At 40.5% G+C, this 19246-nt stretch overlaps 1 protein-coding gene across 1 annotated transcript in view; it reads left to right on the top strand.

The window, feature by feature from the left end:
- The first annotated feature begins 2325 nt into the window (after positions 1–2325).
- Positions 2326–19246, top strand: part of IL1RAPL1 (interleukin 1 receptor accessory protein like 1) — a 1237397-nt gene continuing 1220476 nt past the window's right edge. Inside the window, exon 1 of the mRNA XM_041000130.1 lies at positions 2326–3234. The gene's annotated coding sequence lies outside the window, so the exon portion shown is untranslated. The remainder of the gene's footprint in view (positions 3235–19246) is intronic.

Below are 19246 nucleotides of genomic sequence, written 5' to 3'. Positions count from 1 at the left end.
AGAGAATTGCAGAGAGGAAGAGGCAAATGTTCCCACACAGTTCAAGACAGCTCGCACAGGAGGATCCCATGGCAACAAACAGCGAGGCCCACAGCTGGCTCTGTAGGATCCTGGAATAGACAACGCTTCACCTCGGATTCGAACAGACACCTCCCTTCCCAAACTTGGAGAGAAAGTGTTTTATGCCACTGGATTGAAATGGCCAAATTGTCACTTGCTCTTTCAGCCACTCCCCAAGCTTCTGGGTGCTGTCTAGCCCATGTCAGGGTGATTCTAACTCATGCTCTGGGTAGACACTAACAGGCTGCCAGAAGCACTACAGCTGAAGGACTTGATTTTAGCACCACATGGACCTGGATTTGCCAACTGGTTCATCTCAATCTGCCATTTTACAGACAGGCAAACTGAGGCCAAGAGACGGTAAAGTGATTCCCTTGGGGGTCTGTGGCTGCTTGAGCGACTCACACGTAGGATTGGACGCTACAGTTCAGGACTTTGACTTCCAAGCTTTGCTTGAAGCTATTAAATTTGTTAATTGTGCCCCCCTCGCAGTCTGCTACAGGTGAAGGTTTTCACTTTAAATGGGTCAACTTAAAGGACTGGGTAGAAGATACAGAACATACTCATGACGCACTGGACGAGGAGGGGGATTTATTTCTTCACCTCTGATCTTCTGATTACTCTGAATTGTAGCACCCGGGCCAGGGCTGTGGCGAAGCGAGCACCGGCATGGAGAAGAGGAGGTTAAGCTGGTAAGTTCCCTTCAGAGAACCCGCCTAACCCCATCTTTCCTTGGCTTGGCTTGGAAAATTCAGTTGACTGCTTTTTCCTTCAAAATAGCTTGACCTGCCTTTTTAGTTTCACAGTTTTCATTCCTCACCTGCGTGCTGACTTCCGTTCGCATTTCCCCCAACTGTTGCAAACATTGCCTTTATCTTCAACTTGTGTTTTAGCCCCTGGATTGTATGAAGATACAGTTCTCCAGGGCCAAGGCTGTTTTTTTTTTTTTTAACCTATTTATCATTCTATGTTTGGTTTGTTTGGTTTATCCTGTTAAACTTTCCATTACAAAAGCCTGTGGAGTGCATGGTAGAGCACGTTAGTGAGGGGGGCTTCAGGGAGTGGCTGGAAGCAAGGATTGGTGACTGGCTGAGAGCAGTGTCTGCTCTTAGGCACCCGGTCTACCCTGCGGTTAGACCCTAATACTCTGTGTAAACAGGAACACTTCCCCAGGGGTCTGGCTGGACTAGCAGCCGTGATTGTGGACAGTGAAGCAGCTGATAAGAAACTGCAGCCTCTAGACCAGACCGTCCAAATCAGAATCTGCCTTTTAACAGGACCCCGAGGTGATCTGCATACATTAAAATTTGAGAGCACACAATCACCTGTGCGCACCTTGCTCTCCAGAGGGGAAAGAACCAGGCCCTGAAACTGAGCCAGTAGCCTCATTCATTTACCAGCACCAAAAGCCCCGAAAGGAACTTAGGAGGGAGCTCTATTCACCAGTGGAAAGAAAGAGGAGCCTCTTCGATTTCCTCCTCTCTGCTCCTCCTCCCATCCCCCTGCCCGCCTCCCAGCGAGCCTGGCACGGCACCCTCTTCCACAGCGACCACTCGCTAGGGATTGGTTTAGCCTTTCCTAAACCGACCAGTGGTGGAGGCTTCCTGCCTGAAGGACTTACGGTTTACATACCAATACAGACTGAAGCACTTTGCCAAACTGCCCTTTAGAAACAATTAGCACCTTGCCACCTGCGGGTGCGACCGGCCCCTTAAACCGCAGCCCCTTTGAAATTCATCACACACACACACACACACACACACACACACACACACACACACACACACACACACACACACACACACACACACACACACACACACACACACGGAGGGAGTGAGGTTAAAGAGGGAGGGAGGGAGGATGAGAGAGAGAGAGTGAGATTATACTCAGTAATAAATCTGCTTCAAAGAGAAGAGATGAAAAGGAGGTTATTATGAGTGTATCAGCCCAGGCACCGCTCTCTGCCTTTCTACTTCCTTGAGAAATGGAGCGGTATTTCTGAGGTGGCTAATGCAAGACTAGGTAAGCATCCAAATCTGCCGTCCACTCTTGCCCGGAAGAACAGCTCCGGAGCTTCCTAGGGTCCTTTCCCCCCAAATTCCCAGGCTTCCCCCCTCACCCCCACCCCTTCTCATCGGTCTTCTAAAAACTAAAACTCGCAAAGCGGTGGCTGTCTGTGGATTGGCTAGTACTAAAATATCCATTGGGTGGCAGTAATACTATCTTCTTTATGACTTGCAGCAAACCAGATAATGCATTCAATCAAATGAACCGATCTTGTAGAAACACTGGAATCATTTATGCATTGCAGTTTCTCTTGTTTTCGCTCCTTCTTCCCTGGGAAATTTTTGAGTGGATTGTGGCTATTAATCAAGATCTCGTGCTATTCTTGGTTTGCTTGTCATTTTCGCTCAGGATTAGCATCATTCAAGACAAACGCGAAGCTGCTTTCCCCCCTACACACACACTCTCTCTTTTTTGAAAAATCATTTTTGGGGGCTGCTGAAGAGAGCTAGGACCCAGGAGACACCTTTCCAAACAGCAGGGGTTGTGTGCTTTCACATAGCAGTACTGTACAAGGAAAAGCCCGTCGGATCTGTTATTGCGGGATACTTGTGAAATATACATAGGATTCTCTCTCATGGCTGCATCCCGGATCTGGAAATGTTACTTGGAGAACAGGAGGATTTGAAAACCTACATGTATCCAGAAGATTTGCAAGCGAGACTCCAATTCTTGTCATAGAGCTCACAGACTTCCTCACTTACCGGCCTTTTCCTCTTCCTTCTGTTTTAAAAATTATTTCCCCCCTCTTTCTCTGCTCCCTCCTCTCCCAGGCTCTCCTTTTCTTTCTGCCTCTTCTTTTTTCTTCCTTGCCTCCCCCCCCTCCCCTGCTCTGCACCTGGATTGTATCTTCACCAAACAATCGGGCACTTTGAGAACTAACTGGAGACAGACAGTCTTGTAGGAAAGATCTGTATGGAATTATCTGCTTTTATGGTGAACTTGGCATTTGTGAATGGGTATCTTGTTCACGATATTAATTGCTAGCAAAAGCAAGAATAAGAACACGAGAGTAAAACGTGGATTTTTCTGAATACGCATTGTGATGACCAGCAATTACCTTAGCGTCTGATATCCAGAGGAGAATAATTCGGAAGACTGTTGTGGGTAAGGTCATTTTTCTATATGCATACCCATCAGTGGCACGGGCAAACTTGGGCATTTGTGCTGGGAATGGGTGACTTGGATCATTGCTGCATCGCATTGATGGCTGTGATGTGGCCAGTTATTGGCACTGAATGGAATAACTGCAGTTGGGTGTGTTGGTGTGTGTGTGTGTGTGTGTGTGTGTGTGTGTGTGTGTGTGTGTGCCTGTAGTCTGAGTGTAATTGAAAATAAATCATAGCATCACTTACCCCCCCCCAATTATTTTTGATATAGAAGAGTGTCTTAAATTAATTCTGGTAGACACTCTTTGTTTGGAGGCAATATTTGTGGGTTCTGCGTTTTGGAAGGGGTAGCGACAGTGAGGGGAGCACTTACTGAAGAGCCCCCTTTCAGATGAAACGAGCTACTCTTTATTCATTTAAAGAAATATGTTTTCAACTCAGTGCAGCATTCTGCTGCATTTCATAGCCGCAATGGGACCGGGGACATCCCACTTGTCAAGTTCTTAAACTTTAAGATGATAATCATTGTTAATTGTTCTCAAGGATGTGGTTATTGGAGATTATTAAGTGTCCTGGGCTACTTTTTAAAAATTTATTGAATTATCATCCAGAGTGGGGGAGAAAAAAAAGAGGAAGAAGCTGAAAATACTGACTAGGATACAGGGGAATGAGGCACTAGTATCTTAAAGATTACCCATACTGTTTTCTTTCTTAAGTTTAATTGCCCAATAATGGCATTATTTACCCAGCATCCTAACGAGCAGAAGCTGCGACCCACGTGCAGAGGAGTTGAAGGTCTGGGAGCAGGGACCACTGTTTCCTTGCCATGCAGCCAGCTTGGGAAATGCAGGCAATTACACACTTCCCTTAACCTTAAGTTGGAGATATGTCCTATCTATTTTACCTTTTCATGAAAAAGTTAGAGACTAGTGCACTAAGGATACTTAAGCATGTTCTGCCTGGGAAATGGGATTTAAAAAAATCAATATTGATGACGTGGTTCAGTGCTCTGTGCTGCAATGCTAAAGTCCCATATTCAGTAGCTATGATGGGAGAATGGAGCATTTACATGTGTTATAAATCTTACCTGGTAGATTGATCCAAAGGGGAGGGGACAAGATAATGTGGATATGTAGGAAGATGGATGGAAGTCGTGCATAATCGGTGATTATGTAACTTCATTACATCAGCGAGCTTCAGTCAACGATACTGAGATGAAATGATTGTATAGAGAGAGGCTCCATCACCCTGTTAACTTTTGAAGGCTTGTAAAAGCCAGGAGAGGAGGAGGGCATACAGAGATTAGCTACAAGGGTCCTGTAAACCTTGATCTCCGTGGCAAATTTAGCAGGAGTTTTCTCATAGTGAGTTTTGGAGGGACAGCAGATCATGTAAGCTTTAGGGCTGAACGGAAGCAATTTTAGCCACACCCGCAGAGCGTGGAAATGAGTCCACAAGGTTTCACAAGTGCCCCATTGAATAACTGGGACTGAGGAGCCTAGTCAAGGTCACAGGTCTTTACCCTATGATTGAAATATGTGACCCCCCCCCAACTGAGTGTAAAGTTAATTGCACTGAAATGAAGACTGTGAACAGAATGACTAGTGTCCCCCCCTTGCCTTTTCCCTGGTGGAGCTTGATGCAGATTACAGTGTGGTGGTTCCTTCATAAAAATGATGCTTGCTTCCACGGTGTGTCAGAATTGAGTGTTCCGTGCCTCTGTCTTTGCTATGACAACCTCTTTTTCAACACTCTGCAAAAAGAGAAGTAGAAACCTTAACGGTAACAGTATCCTACTCAGTTTTTAAAAACTGACATTGAGTTGATCACTCATACCAATCCCAGCTATAAAGAGCAATCCGTTTTCAAGTTTTGCCTATTGAATGGCTTAAAAGACATGTTGCAGCTACCTGAGACTTGGAGCTTGAGATGCGAGAAATGCCCTGTGCTCACTGTAGAGAGGAGGGAACACTGCAGACTGGAATGACATTTGCCCTCATGTTTCATTCAGACTCTTTTAAAACAGAAAATACACAGCAGCTCCTTTTGGCTTTCTACTGTTTAAGGATCTGTTTTTCCCTTAGCACTTTGTATATCCCCCAAAATGAAACTGCCAAAATCTTAACTCTGTTCAATTGAATCATCTCATCATCTAGCTGTGCCGCTTCCCATTTCCCTTTACAGTTATTTCACAGAGAAGACTAAATGACTTTTCCTCCAGGAAGATGAGATGATTTCTTCTGTTCGAATTTTTTAATTCCTTCTATTCCTTTTCCTCATAGACATAAAGAGTTGGATGTAGGTTTTTAGCTACCCACTAAGTAACTTGGAAAAGATTTGCTTACCCCAGATGAGAATGATGAAACTGTTGAATGAAATTTTGAGATCTGATATTTGAGGTGACTTGGTTTCTTGCAGGATATCCCTGAACATTGAGATGCTGTGCCAGTGATTTTGGAGGTTTGCTATTCATATTGTGTAGGAAATTGCACATGAAGTTAACTCCTGATCGCTTCCTTCAGGGGTCAGGGTAGCACTACGGCTCTTCCCAGCCTGTTAGTCTACAACTGTGTGCAGAAATATAGTGCACAATGATTTTTTTCCCTGTAAGCTTTATTTGAATATTTTATAAATGACTTTCTCAGTTGTTTTCTGAGTTCCCCACATATGTTACCAAACAAGGCTTGCTCTGGAGGTTTTCTAAGATTAGTAGTGGATGGAAATGCTAGCAGAAATATAAACAAGTGTGTACCAAAAGACGCTGACCGTGACACACATGTACACATGTCATTGCTGTCCTTTTTCTTCAGACCAGCCTAGATTCATGGGAGGAACGAGAGTTTAAATGATTTTAATGGCACTTTATAACCTGTTACTTTCTTTAGGAAGAGGATTATATAACCAATGCAGGTCATAGCATTTTTCTTAAGTATCCTGCAAAATCAATAATAAAAGGCTTTGCTTAATAAGAAAGCATTTAAACGTGAAGGCAGTAAGTACCTTGAAATGTGAGATCTATTTCTCTACTTAATTGTTGCTTTGTCTGCTTAGGTTATGTAGTTAGATTAGGAAATATTTGGAGAAAAAAAGAAATACCATTTATGAATATGGAAGCTACTCATTTTGTTTACTGTTCAGGTTCAAGAAGGTCAGTACATGTAACAGATAAATAATTACAGTGTTTCTGAAACTAGAGACAGTTTTGAATAGAATTTGCTTATATTCACGATGTATATGGACAAAATCAGGACTGTCTTTAAATGATTCATCAATAAAACATTTTTCAGAAGAACTAAACTTTGAAGATTAAGATTTGAATTTCACAATCTTTTGATCTGTCCCAAACTGTGCTTTACTATGTTCCAAATCTTTGTTGGGATATACTTTATCATAAAATAGATAAGATCTGCAGTGTTTATCAAATCTGGTATTTTTTTTTTTTAATATGCACTACTCTTTAATTTGTGGCAACCTAAGAAATATTTACTGGCAAAATTTAAAAGTATCAAGTCTTTTGGTGATACTCAAATTATGAAGCGTAACATAAAGGCACAATTAAGGCAGCGATAGGTAAGGTTGTGTCAGCATTTTTATTGTTCCATTCCAGTCCTATTTCCGTTAGTGTGTCAGGAATCTCATAGCTCTCTGAGACATCAAGACAGTGGAGAGTTCTGGATTGAGTCAGAGGGGCTGAGTTACACTACAGGCTCTGTTGGTTACTAGTCTTGTCATCTCTGACATCAGACTTGACCTCTTCGTGTTCTGGAAAGTCAGTTAATACAAGAGTTGTATGTTATTCTAAAGCGAGGAGATAATGCATGTCTAAGTTGGTGCTTACCACCATGCCATGCATGAGCAATCAGTGAAATTATTATTAGGGATTTCCCCCTAAATCTTGGGAATTTAGCAGCACCTTTTTAATCACAATCTTTTTGGAGATGTTTCTAGGCACTTCCTTGTATCAGTTGCAGTGAACTGGTAGCTAATGTTCAGTGATGAAGCAACACAGCCAACTTAAAAGCTATGGTTGCTAACTTTCACTCAGTACTCAGTTGTTTTTAGGAGTTTTCATACGGGAATATAGTTGTTTTAAGTAATTTAAAAAAATGTTGCTTTAGAATAACATTCAAAGAGGGGGCTAAAGATTTAATGTGTGTGTTTTAAACTGATTGCTTTTTTAAAAAATGCTTCTGAGTATTTAGGAGTTTCTGGTACTTAGAGTACATAAACAATGTATGCAAAACAACAGCAACAACAACAACACTTGATGTTGATATTTGAACTCAGTTGACCGGAAAGCTACTTTCAGCTCTCACTTTGCAAACAAAAGCATAAAGAGTTCAAACATCAAGTGTAATAGCGGAAATCAGAATATAAGGTGCCAATTCTGTTTGGAATTTTCTAGTTGCAATAATTACTAATGTTCTTTAGGGGGAGGCAATCCCCTATGTGTCACTACTATAATTGTATTTCCTTAATTTTTTTTTAATCTTACCATAAATATATTTACATTATACAGGAAAGGGAAAATTAGTGATATAAGCTTTCATATATATGTTTTTAAGTGACTGGATAATCACATTATAAAGTAGATTTTTAATATATTGGTTAAGATAGAATGGAAAAGTAAAAAATTAACCCTGTAAAAACTGGAAAATAGACATGGACTTTAGTAAAAGAACATCCATGTTATAGAACAAGCTCTTTTTCCTTGCTTGCCAGTGTCTTCCTTTGGAGGTATGGATTCCAAATATTTCTTTGTTTCCAGTGAATTTGATAATGCACAATTAACATACGTCACAGATGCTCATGAATAGCATTTTCTTGATTTCCTATATTTAAAAAAATACATGTCTTCTGATTTAGGGAAATATTTTCCATTTGTTCTAGCAGATTTACAAGGGGATATTATAGGAACGTTAAATGGGCTTGTTTATTTGATGAATTTAGCTAATCACTTTGCAAATATGCTTTTTATTTTCACCCAGAGAATGCCACCCTGGAGTGCATTATACTGCATATAACCTTCCATTACCAGCCAGCCACCTGGCTCAATGGGCATACCCTTGCTACTTACCTTGACCATTGGCTTGCAATGAAAGATCATCAGTTGGCAGGCTGTTTTGGTCTTCTTGTATAAAAACAATATTCAGGTGCCAAAAGTCTAGCACTTCTAAGGCTTTCAAGCTACAGAAAAGGGATGACTGAGTGGCTTGATGTTGCTCTCTTATCACAGGATCTGAAATTGCCAAGCAGTGAACTGTGGATAAAGTAAAGACAGAAAGAAAAGCACTTAAATATTTTACTGCTTAAAATTTGCTTTCTCCTGTTTCTATTTTATAACATTAACAGACATCTTTTCCAGGACAAGCAATTCAAATTTCATGCTGTATTTACCATACTTATCCAGATAAAATGTAATAAAGGACACTAAATGAGCTGTTTTCTTCCTGCAAAAGTTATATATCAGAGAACACAAGTTTAAGAGTAAAATTAGACTGTATTTTTTTAACCAAATCAAGATATTGTGGGTGAAGTTCGGACTCATTTAAGAAGTGAATGTATTGTGATCATGCAATTATAGACTTTCACTCTTTATTAACCTCTACTTTCTGTGAATTAAGGCAGCATATAAATAATCATAAAATTATTCATAGTGTTCTGTCTTCTCATAGCTTGGTTAAAATAAGCTATTTGGTAGATATTACCCTGTCAACGTTCTGTATGATACAGTTACTATACAATCTAGTGATATTGATCATTTTCTGGTATAAAAGTCCCCTTTAGATTTTTTTAAAAAGAAATGCGGAAAGCCAATTCATTGTAGTTATACTTTCAAAATTATTTAGTTGGGAAAATTTTTTGAAGTTTATTTGTGTAGAGTCACAACAGGGTTTGTGTGTATTTTTGAATTACATGGTACACTACCCAGAAAATTTGCTGTGTACGTAGAGTCTAGATTCACTGGAGTAGGGCCTACAGCATCGGACCCCAGGTGTGTAGAGCTAGATACTGTACATGGGATATGCACATGAATCACATTCATCTTTCATAGAAAAGTAAGGGCAGGTGTATATGGTGATAATGTGTCGATCTATGGAATTGTATTTTTGGGTGTGTGGACTTAGAGCATATGATTTCTTATGAACATGTATGTTTAAATTTGCAACATTGGGAAAATTTAAGTCAACAGTTAAAATATTGATATTTTATACAAATAACTATAACAATAAGTTTTTATTTTAATCAGAATAAAAACGAATGATCATAACATAGCCCGGGGTTATATAGGTGGCCTATTAAAAGTAATGGAATTTATATGTAGTGTAGGAATAAAAGATGACCCATGTAGCCATTTTTTGACCACCAGGAAATGGTGAACCAGGAAAAATAGTTTCCAAGTTCTTACAGTTCATTGGCTCTGACACGAAGCATGATTCCTGGTTCTTGATATAAGCTCTCAGCTGGATATTATAGTTACATAGCAGTATGTCCTCGCATACTGTATTCTTTTTTTATAGTTCAATTTAAGAAAAAAAAATAATTGTTCTTGCTGAGGCTAATTTTACCACATTGTAACCCTTTGATCTGTAGCTTACTACATTGATTGAAGTCCGCTGCTAGGACGCCTCCCGAGGAGCTGTGGACACACACTGTGCACGCTGTGCCATTCCTGACCTCACTGCGTTTCTCGAGATACAATGAAAACAGGCGTTGGGAAAATAGGTCACTTTGGGACATTTTCTTCACTTTCCTTTTTCTTTTTAGCATTGGGTCTCTCTTCCTGTAGGGAACTCTTTCTTAGGATCTCCTTCCCCTTTACCTGACTTTTTTCCTGAAAATCCCATCTGGCAATCCCTGGCACTTAGGAGTGCCATCATTGTCTCAGTGGTGCTTGCTGCCTTCCTGTTGCCAAGGCGTTCCACTAGGGGGCCATATCAAAATGTCTTTTAGTCACATTTTAATTCACTTTGAAGAGAAAGAATTTTATATTTCTTCATCATCAGGGTCACTCTGCTTTATGTAGACAAAATGAACCAATTTGGGAATGATGAAGACAGGTGTATCCTTTCAGATTTGTCAAACTATAACTATAGAGCTACTAAACGAATGAAACACAGTTAAACCAGGTATACATGTGAGCATGTGTGTATGTCTACATGTATGCATTTTTCTCCATTTACTACATGACTACACAGATAATGTGCTTACACACACATGCTTTTTTTAAAGATGTTCTTAATATGCCAAAAGCAAAAGTTTGGAATAGCAGGATTGATTCCTTTATATTATCAAAGTGACATTTGTGGGAAATATGCTATTAATTTTTTTTTCTGACTCAGAAAGATACACTCAGTATACTGAATTTTGCATGATAAGGTGGTAAGAGGGCTCTAAATGCTGTACTTTTATTCCATTTGAAGTATTTATTTGTTTCCATATACTTGGCAGAACAAGAGTGAGCAAATGAGAGGGTAATCTCCCATCTGCTGGTTCACTCCCCAGAAGTCTGCAACAGTCAGAACTGGGCCAGGCAGAAGCCAGGAGCCTGGAACTCCAGCCACATCTCCTATGTAGGTAGCAGGGGCCCAATCGCTTGAATCATCATGTTGCCTCTTAGACACTCCAGTATCGGATGCCAAGTGTGACCTGCAGTGGCTTAACTCAATACCGCACAACAACATGTGCCCCCCCCATTAGTCAGATCTGGTTGGTCAGTGCCCTGTGCACTTCCTGGGTGGGCTAATATACCTTCATGAAGAAATGACACTGCCTATGAACCCTATCGACTTGCATCCTCTCCACCTACGTTGTTTAGAAAGCAAGGGAAATGAAACACACCAATAAAGATAGAAAATGGAGACAGAATGGTATCAGGCATTTTGCATACATAGAACTTCATGTGGTCAGGAGAGAAATTTTGAATGTAACAAATCTGGTGGCTTAGTGTTTGGTTTTCGAACAGCTCATTTTAAACCTCTGTAATCTTTCTCATCATGATGTAATTCAAGGCACCCACCTCCACAGTGTGCAGAGAAAATGCATCCAAGGGATTGCCAGGGGTTTTGAAGTGCGCCTGTTGTTTTGTTGGAGGTTCGACAGGATCCTTAGTAACATAGTCACAGGTCGAGCTACTCCTGTTGGTAGGTAGGCTGTTCACAAGGATTGGCTTGGGCTAGCTCCAGGAAGCTAGGGCCTGTCCTGTCTGCAGCACTTAATGGCTCATCATCAAATCATTACACAAACGAATGCCCAAGGAAATAGGAGCAGCACATCAATTTTGGGTCTGTATTTTGCAAAGCACATGCTGCATTGTTAAGGAGAGACAAAAGCTTCTAGTAAAGGGAAGTAAAAGTGGAAAATGTGAGCATTATGGCAGATTAATATTGGATGGTGTGTAGCCTACAAACGGATGGCAGGAGAAGAAATGACCAATCTTTCTTCTTTCCTCCCTCCTTGTTGTCATCTTTCCCTCTTTCCAATTGTGCTACAGTTGATTCTTTTCAATTTTTTATTTATTGTATTTATTTGAAAAGCAGAGATAGAGGGAGAGAACATGCTTTTGTCTGCTAATTTAGCCTCCAAATGCTTGCAACTGCAAGAACTGGGCCACAATGGTGCCAGAACGAGGAGTTCAATCCAGGTCTCCAATGGAGCTGGCAGGGGCTCAGCATCTGAGCAACCACCTGCTAGGATGCAGCTCTCATCAAGCTCACGAGTAGGGGGATGGAATTGGCGGTACATCCAGGACTTGAAACTAGGCACTCCTATGTAAGCTGCAGGTGTCCTGAGTGACTGCCCTATGTGCCAAATAGCCACTTCTCTGTAATAGTTGTGAAGTTCACTCTATGAAGTGCAAGGTAGGGGAGACTACCAGTGTTGCAGAGTTTTTGAGTCAAAATACGGCAGCAACCACAATTCTTGACTCGCAGGAAAGAAGAATTTTCATGCAGGCACAGTTTAGTTTTAAAGCAAGATTTATTTGGAGAAGCTGAGGAGAGAGACTCCCGTCACTAGGGGGCCATGGTACTTGGCTTTGAGACAAAAGGCCCAAAAAGGTGTTATGGTAATTTCCTCAGTCCCTTTTTAATGATAAAGAGACCAGTCTGACACTACGCCCTTGGCAATGGCCTGGGCTGGGCGTTTGAGGTGGGGAACTGATATGTTAATGTCGTCCTTGTCTCCTGGGGAAGCCTGTTCCTGATATGTTAAAAAGGCTCTTGCCTCTTGGGAGAAACAAGCCCTGGTGAATTTAAGACGTGGTGGAGAAAATACCCTTTTGTATTTGAGAAAAATGACTCTGGGACCCAGGATACTCTCCCTGCCTACTACCCCGTCTGACTCCTCGCACACAGGCAGTGCAGAGATGAATAATCTCAAACGTCTGTGCCGAAAGATGGTCAAGTCATGTATATCGGCAATCAACAAAAATCACAACTGTGATGTAAGGCAACGCATCCTACAGAGTTCTAACAGAGGTGGCAGGAATAGTACAGGGTCACGAAAGAATCAGAACACACGCACGGGGAGGCACTAGCGGAGCCCTGCGGAAGGTGGCAGGCCTCTTCTTGGACTTTGCAGCTGTTAACACTGAGAGGGAGTGTTAGCACAGATTTTAGATCAAAAGGTGATAAAAACCAAAGACCTGGGAAAATTGAAAAGAAGGTGGAATGGAAAATGCTTTGGGAAGAACCATTGTTCTAGTTTCTCCCAGAGTTAGGTTGAACAGAGCAGGATACTGGTCAGGGTGCACAAAGCAGCATCCAGGCCTTAGCGGCTAAGGAGTGTCTGGAATGCCCTACAGGAGCCACTCAGGCCTCCTCTCTGCTACCATGATGAATATCTTGTACTGTAGGTCCCTTGCTACACAGTCACAGGCAAAGCACAAACCATGCGTAAGATGTATAAAAGCCCAGTGGTGTATACCCTAAGTAGCTATTTCCCTCACAAGATCACCACACCATGTGGAAGTGGTCCTGGGCTGTCTCCTGCCAGAGAGTGGTCCATCAGACTGTCCCATGGTTAATAAAACCCTTTGTCTGAACTTAAAGACTCTCTCTCTTTCTCTTCATGTCTCTTAACCTAACATTTTGATCCTGAATGAAGTATGTGATACAGAATATAAAATGGTAAGGCTGGAGCCTCAGGCCTTCAGACCTGGCAGGGAGGAAGCAGTGGAATGGCACTACAGGAGCAGGGAAAATCAGAACTTCTGACAGTTACTCAGATCTATGCTTAAGGAAGAAGGAAAGCAGGTTGTGTATTTCCAGGTTACTTTGGTTCTCAGTTTTGTGAGTTTCTCAAGGACTCTCAAGTTTCATCTGTATTCTAATTTTCTTTATGTTGATCTTCGGTCCTCAAATAGCTATTATTGAATCTTTTCCTTTTCTTTTGTTACTTTTCCTTGCTAAGACTAAACCACTCTTACCAGTGCTGTACAAATTTGGAGGCCAGACTTTAAAAATCAGCTTTGTGAAAATATGCATATATTTATTTGAAAGACAAAGTGACAGAGAGGGAGAGAAGGAATGAGAGTGAAGGAGAGGGTGAGGGGAGGGAGAGAGACAGAGAGAGGGAAGGATCCATCACCCACCAATTCCCAAATGGTCACCACAGCCAGGGCTGGGCCATGTGAAAGCCAGGAGGCAGCAATGCCTTCTGGGCCTCCCACATGGGCGGGAGCTGAGCCTCACTCTGCTTGTAAGGCACATTAGCAGTGAGCTGAATCGGAAGAGAGCCAGGACTCCGAATGAAGTCTTACATGGGCTGGCAGTGTCCCAAGCAGTGGCTTAACTTGCTGTGCCACAACGTCTGCCTATCGCCTAGCTCTCCTACCCCATCCCAACCACTTTTTCAAGTAGACAGCAACTTTTTGGTAATGAGATGGGTCTTTCCTAACTACGTGACATTAATGTTAGAAAGTTGGCATATGCCCTAGCAAAAAAGCTGTAACCCTTTGAAGAGTCACTTTTCAATGAATATATTTGATATTATTTTAAGGCTTTTTTTTTTTTTTTTACAGTGATGGCAACATCAAAGTGACCTCAAAGTGGCAATTCATGTAGAAGGAACAGGAAGTTAGAGAAGGCAACTGGAAAAAAGAAGAAAGGGAAATGTTTCATATTGTATAATTGCAGAGTGGAGATACAAATGTTGAAATGGTTTCATACTATAATGGGTAGAAGAAGAATATTGCTTTAGAGTAGAGTATGCACGCAGAAATAAGATAATGCAATTTATTCATAGGAAGTATTAACTCTTTTGCTAACTTTCAATAAGTATAACAAATTGAATTATGGTTGGAAATGGGAACATGAGCCTTCTAATAATAAAACAAATCCTCCTGTTAACTCATTTTAGATTCTTTCCATTATCAAATACTTTATCTACACTTCTAATCAATAGAAGAAGCCAGTGAGATTTTTTTTCCCATTCTTCATCTGATAATTCCATATGCCAAACTCCTGACATTGTCACTGTCCCAGGTGATTACTGTGCCGTAAGTGTGGCACACCCTGGCCTTTTGTAACCACTGTCTGCCAATCCTGTTGCGTGATCAGAATTGCTCCTACTAATGCACTTTTTGAACTGATTAATTCCTTCACATGAATGGCTTAGAGATACAATTTGAGGGTTCTCTCTCTTTAAAGGTTAGTGCTTAACACAGTTTGAAGATGTTCAAGATTAGTTCTTGCCATGCAAAGGTTATGGACTAGTTGGGGAAGACTGATGTGTTCATTTGGGTTCCCTCAGGGAACAGACTCAGGTGGAGAACTGCATGCAGAAAGTTTGCTTCTAAAGGTAGACAGAGAAACTGCAATGTGATTGCAACTGGAGCCTGCCCAGGTTCTGTGGGAAGTTCTGCAATTTTTATGTTTCTCTCAGATAGAATCAGGGGCCTGGGGTTTTCTATCCCCACATCAGGCTGTCATTGGTAGTTGCTGCCTTGTAAGGAACACAACCTTGACCAAGGCAGTTCTCTCCAAGAAAGGCCAAATGTCCACGATGCACTCAGCAGTAAGCCCTTACTTGCAGGTGCATAGGCCATGAGGAGGGAATGGAAAGCATTCAGAAACCCTTCACAAGGTCATGATATTCTCTTGCTCCATGAGGCATGCTACAATAATATAGTAAAAATTACTGAGAAAATAATGTGAAATCTCAAACACTTGTATAAAGGGGTAAAAAAATTATATTTTATTGAGTGCAAAGCCTTGATCTATGTATTTTGTTCCCAAGAATGTGATTTTCTGAGGAATGTAATTGAATCCATATTATAATTAGTCCTGTTGTATCTTACCAGACCACAAATACCTAGTGAATATCTCTGTGTCTTGAACTTTCATAGGAGGGGAAGAGTTTGAAAAATCCATGCCTGGAGAGTTCACTTTGTTTTCCTCAGTGGTTTATGTAGCTGATTTCAAGGTTAACGAGAGAAGTTGCTTAAGGGTCAAGACAATGAAGTACAGTTAAATGGGGGCCAAGCTTTGTGAATTCAAGGCATTAGAAGACAATTGCTTAGTTCATATGGGACTGAGCTGTGGAGGGATAGTGAAAGTCAGCAGAAGGTGCGTGCTCGATGAACTGAAAGGCAAGGAGACAGGGTGAATATGGATTTCTGTGTGTAGAACAGAGAGTAAAGGTGTTGCTTCATCAGCATTAACTCCGCTTATAGTTGGGCTGTGGAGGAAGCAGTTTTGAAAATGATGAATTCTACGATCTATATCCTTCAATATCATGGAAGGAGATAATTTCATATATGATCACTTCTACATTAGATGGAAATATTAATTTGTTTCCATAATGCAAAGGAAGCATCAAGACTTCAGATTTTGAAAATGCTTTCTTCCACCCTAGTTTGGTGATAGAAGAACCTTCTACTTGTTTTTGCGTGAAGATATTCAGTACAGTTGAATACAGACACGACTTTGCAAGTAATTTTTTAAAAGTAATAGCTGTGTCCAAATAGACAACTATTCATTAAATCATAGAAACTTTTAATAGAAATGAACTTGATATACTCCTTGCAGATATTTATAATGCAAATGATTATCCATTAACCAATGTTCACTTTAAAAAAAAAAAACAACTCTGACTATGTTTTCCCCTAGTTCTACCTGGAATTTGACTAAATAAGCAACTCAATTCAAATACTTTTAGATTATCTACTTTCTCATTGCTTAAAAAGAGCACTAGGCTAGAGTAAACAATTCATTTGTGGCTAAAGAAATTTGGTATGTATACTGTTAAGCACTCAAAAAGATTTTTCTTAAAAATGTATTCCTTATCACAAATATTGTTAGAAACATTTCTTCTCTAGCCCTGATTTATCATTTTGAATTAAAAATAGTTTATAGCAATGTTTAAAAGATAAGAATTGCAAAACTATCCTTTTATTTATTATCAGACTTGATAAGAAGTGGGTGCAGAGTGGGTGGGCGTTGTGGTTCAGTGCGAAGGCTGCATTCCATTTTGGAGTGCCGTATGGAATCCTTCCACTGCCTCCTATCCCAGTTTTGTGATGATGTTCCTGGGAGGCATCAGATAGTTTCCCAAGTAGTAAAGATTATTTCATCCATGTGGCAAGCCTGGATGGATATGACTCCTGGTTCTTGATTTTGGCCTGTCCTGACCCAGACTGTTGCAGATATTTGGGCAATGAATCAATGAATGGGAGGCTCTCTCTTTCTCTCTCTCTCTCTCTCTCTCTCCTTTTCCCTCTGTGTGTGTGTCACTCTGCCTTTAAAATAAATACAGAGGGGCCAGCACAGTCCAGCTAATCCTCCACCTGTAGTGCTGGCTTTCCATATGGACACTGTTCATAACCTGGCTGTTCATATACAGATCCCTTCTAATGGCCTGGGAGAGGATGTCTTAATTATCAATTATATCAATTATGACGTATATTTTTGTTAAGTATGTTTTCAAGACAACAGGTTCAAAATTTTTCTCATTTTTACTGAGTGCATCATATTATTTATGCACAGAACACTTTTCTATTTATCCTCTTAGACTTGAAACAATTGACTTCTGCTCTAACCCACAATGTCACTTCCCTTAGTGTAGGTAAGTCATGTTATTTTAAATTTTCTACTCAAAATAACGATGTGGGTGGTATGGAGATGAGTGATGGCTATTGGAACAAACTATGCATCGGAAGTTATTTAAACCTCATCTGTATTTTCAAGCAAAAGAGAAAGAATGGTTTCCTGCTTCCAAAGTTAAAATTGGCTCTAATTTCTTAAGACTGTAATCAAAGAAAGTGTGGGTTAATGCTGTATCTTTCTTAGTTTCCCAATTTCTTTCAATCAAAGATTCAAACCCTAGCAGATCTAAAGTCTGGCTTTGCTATCTTTAGAAGACCTCCTGCTTGCCAAATCTTAGTAGTTTATAATGTTACTATTGACTATTATAAAGATACAAAAAAAAAAACCCATGTAGAATAGAGCTTCATTGTGTTGTTTCAATCCATTTTTTTTTTGGACCCTGAAAATGCTAAGAAAATTCAGAGTTCAGTTTAATTTCACTAAATCATTATTTAAGTCACAGATGTTAACTAGATCTGGCTATTATAATTAGGTTCCCTATTACTTCAGAATAGAATTACAGTACCCAAAATATGTATTTTTATAGAAAACATTTGCCTTTAACGATATTTGAAAGTAACTGGAAATTGTTTCATACCTAAAGACAGTCTCTTAAAAACACATTGAGATGAAGCTGCTCTGAAGTTTATGTGAAGGCTAAAAGGTGGCATTTAGTAGGACAGTGCAAAAAAAAATGTGTGGGGTTCTAATTGTAATGTCATTACTGCTCTCCTCACTGTTGTCTTCAGCATTACCACCACCCAAAAGTTGATATTAATCAGAAAATTTGTTAAAGCTTTATTTGCTTTTATTGAAAAGACAAGGAGAGACAGAAATAAAGATCTTCCATCTGCTGGTTCACTCTCCAAATGGCTGCAATGGCCAGAGCTAAGCCAATCCAAAGCCAGGAACTTCTTCCAGGCCTCCCACACAAGTGCAGGGTTCCAAGGCTTTGGGGCGTCCTCTGCTGCTTTCCCAGGCCACCAGTAGGGAACTTGATGTGAACTGGAGCAGCCAAGACATGAACTGGTGCCCATATGGGATCCTGGTGCTAGCTGGTGGAGGATTAATTTGTTGCATCACTGCACTGGTCCCAGAAAATCATTTCTTCTGCAATCAAGAAAGAGATGGGCTAGGATGCTAAGAATTGGATATAATGAGTTTAAACCAAAGACATACAGAAATAATGTGAGGTATATGGATTTTGCCCTAAGTAAGTAACTGTTCACTTCTCTTAACTCCCAAGTGATGACATAAGCAACTTTAATTTCTGAGTGCTCAGAGTTCACCACCAAAAAAGAGACTGTTAAGAATATTAAATGATTCCAAGCCAACAGTAGCCATGTCTTTCAGCACGTTTAGATTTCCAATTTCTTTTGATAGATGTCTCCCCAACTCAAATGTAAGGCTGAGAAAATGAGGCCGTGTTTATTTGGTTTATCACATGTCTTTGGTGCCTAGGAGAGTGTTTGGCCCTTACTCCACCTCTACAGTGATCAAATGGAGAACAGTAGAAAGGGAGAGAAAAGGGAAGGCAAGATTGCAGGCACAGTCTCCCACAGTGTTTTGATCCTGGGAAGATGATGACGCGCATGCGCTGTAACAACACACCCAGCTCAGCATGGTAGATATATGCAACATAAAGTTTTTGTTCTGGATGTAATGTTATTTTTATCATAAAAGTAATTTTTATTCCATCCTCAGGGGCCTGAGCACATGCTCTAAATTGTCAGATCAGTTGGTAAAATGTTGATGACATTGCAAATACAAAAATTACTGTTAGGGACACTAACTTCACAATTTTTTTTTTAAATAATACTTACTTGAAAGTCACACACACACACAGAGATCTTTTATCTGTTGGTTCATTCCCCTAATGGCAGTTCATGGTGGAGGCTGGACCATGTCAAAACCAGTATCCTG

The sequence above is a fragment of the Ochotona curzoniae genome, unplaced genomic scaffold, assembly GCF_017591425.1.
Source record: "Ochotona curzoniae isolate NIBS_2020 unplaced genomic scaffold, NIBS_Ocur_1.0 contig_1274, whole genome shotgun sequence".
NCBI lineage: Eukaryota > Metazoa > Chordata > Mammalia > Lagomorpha > Ochotonidae > Ochotona > Ochotona curzoniae.
This window is presented reverse-complemented; position numbering and strand designations above follow the sequence as displayed.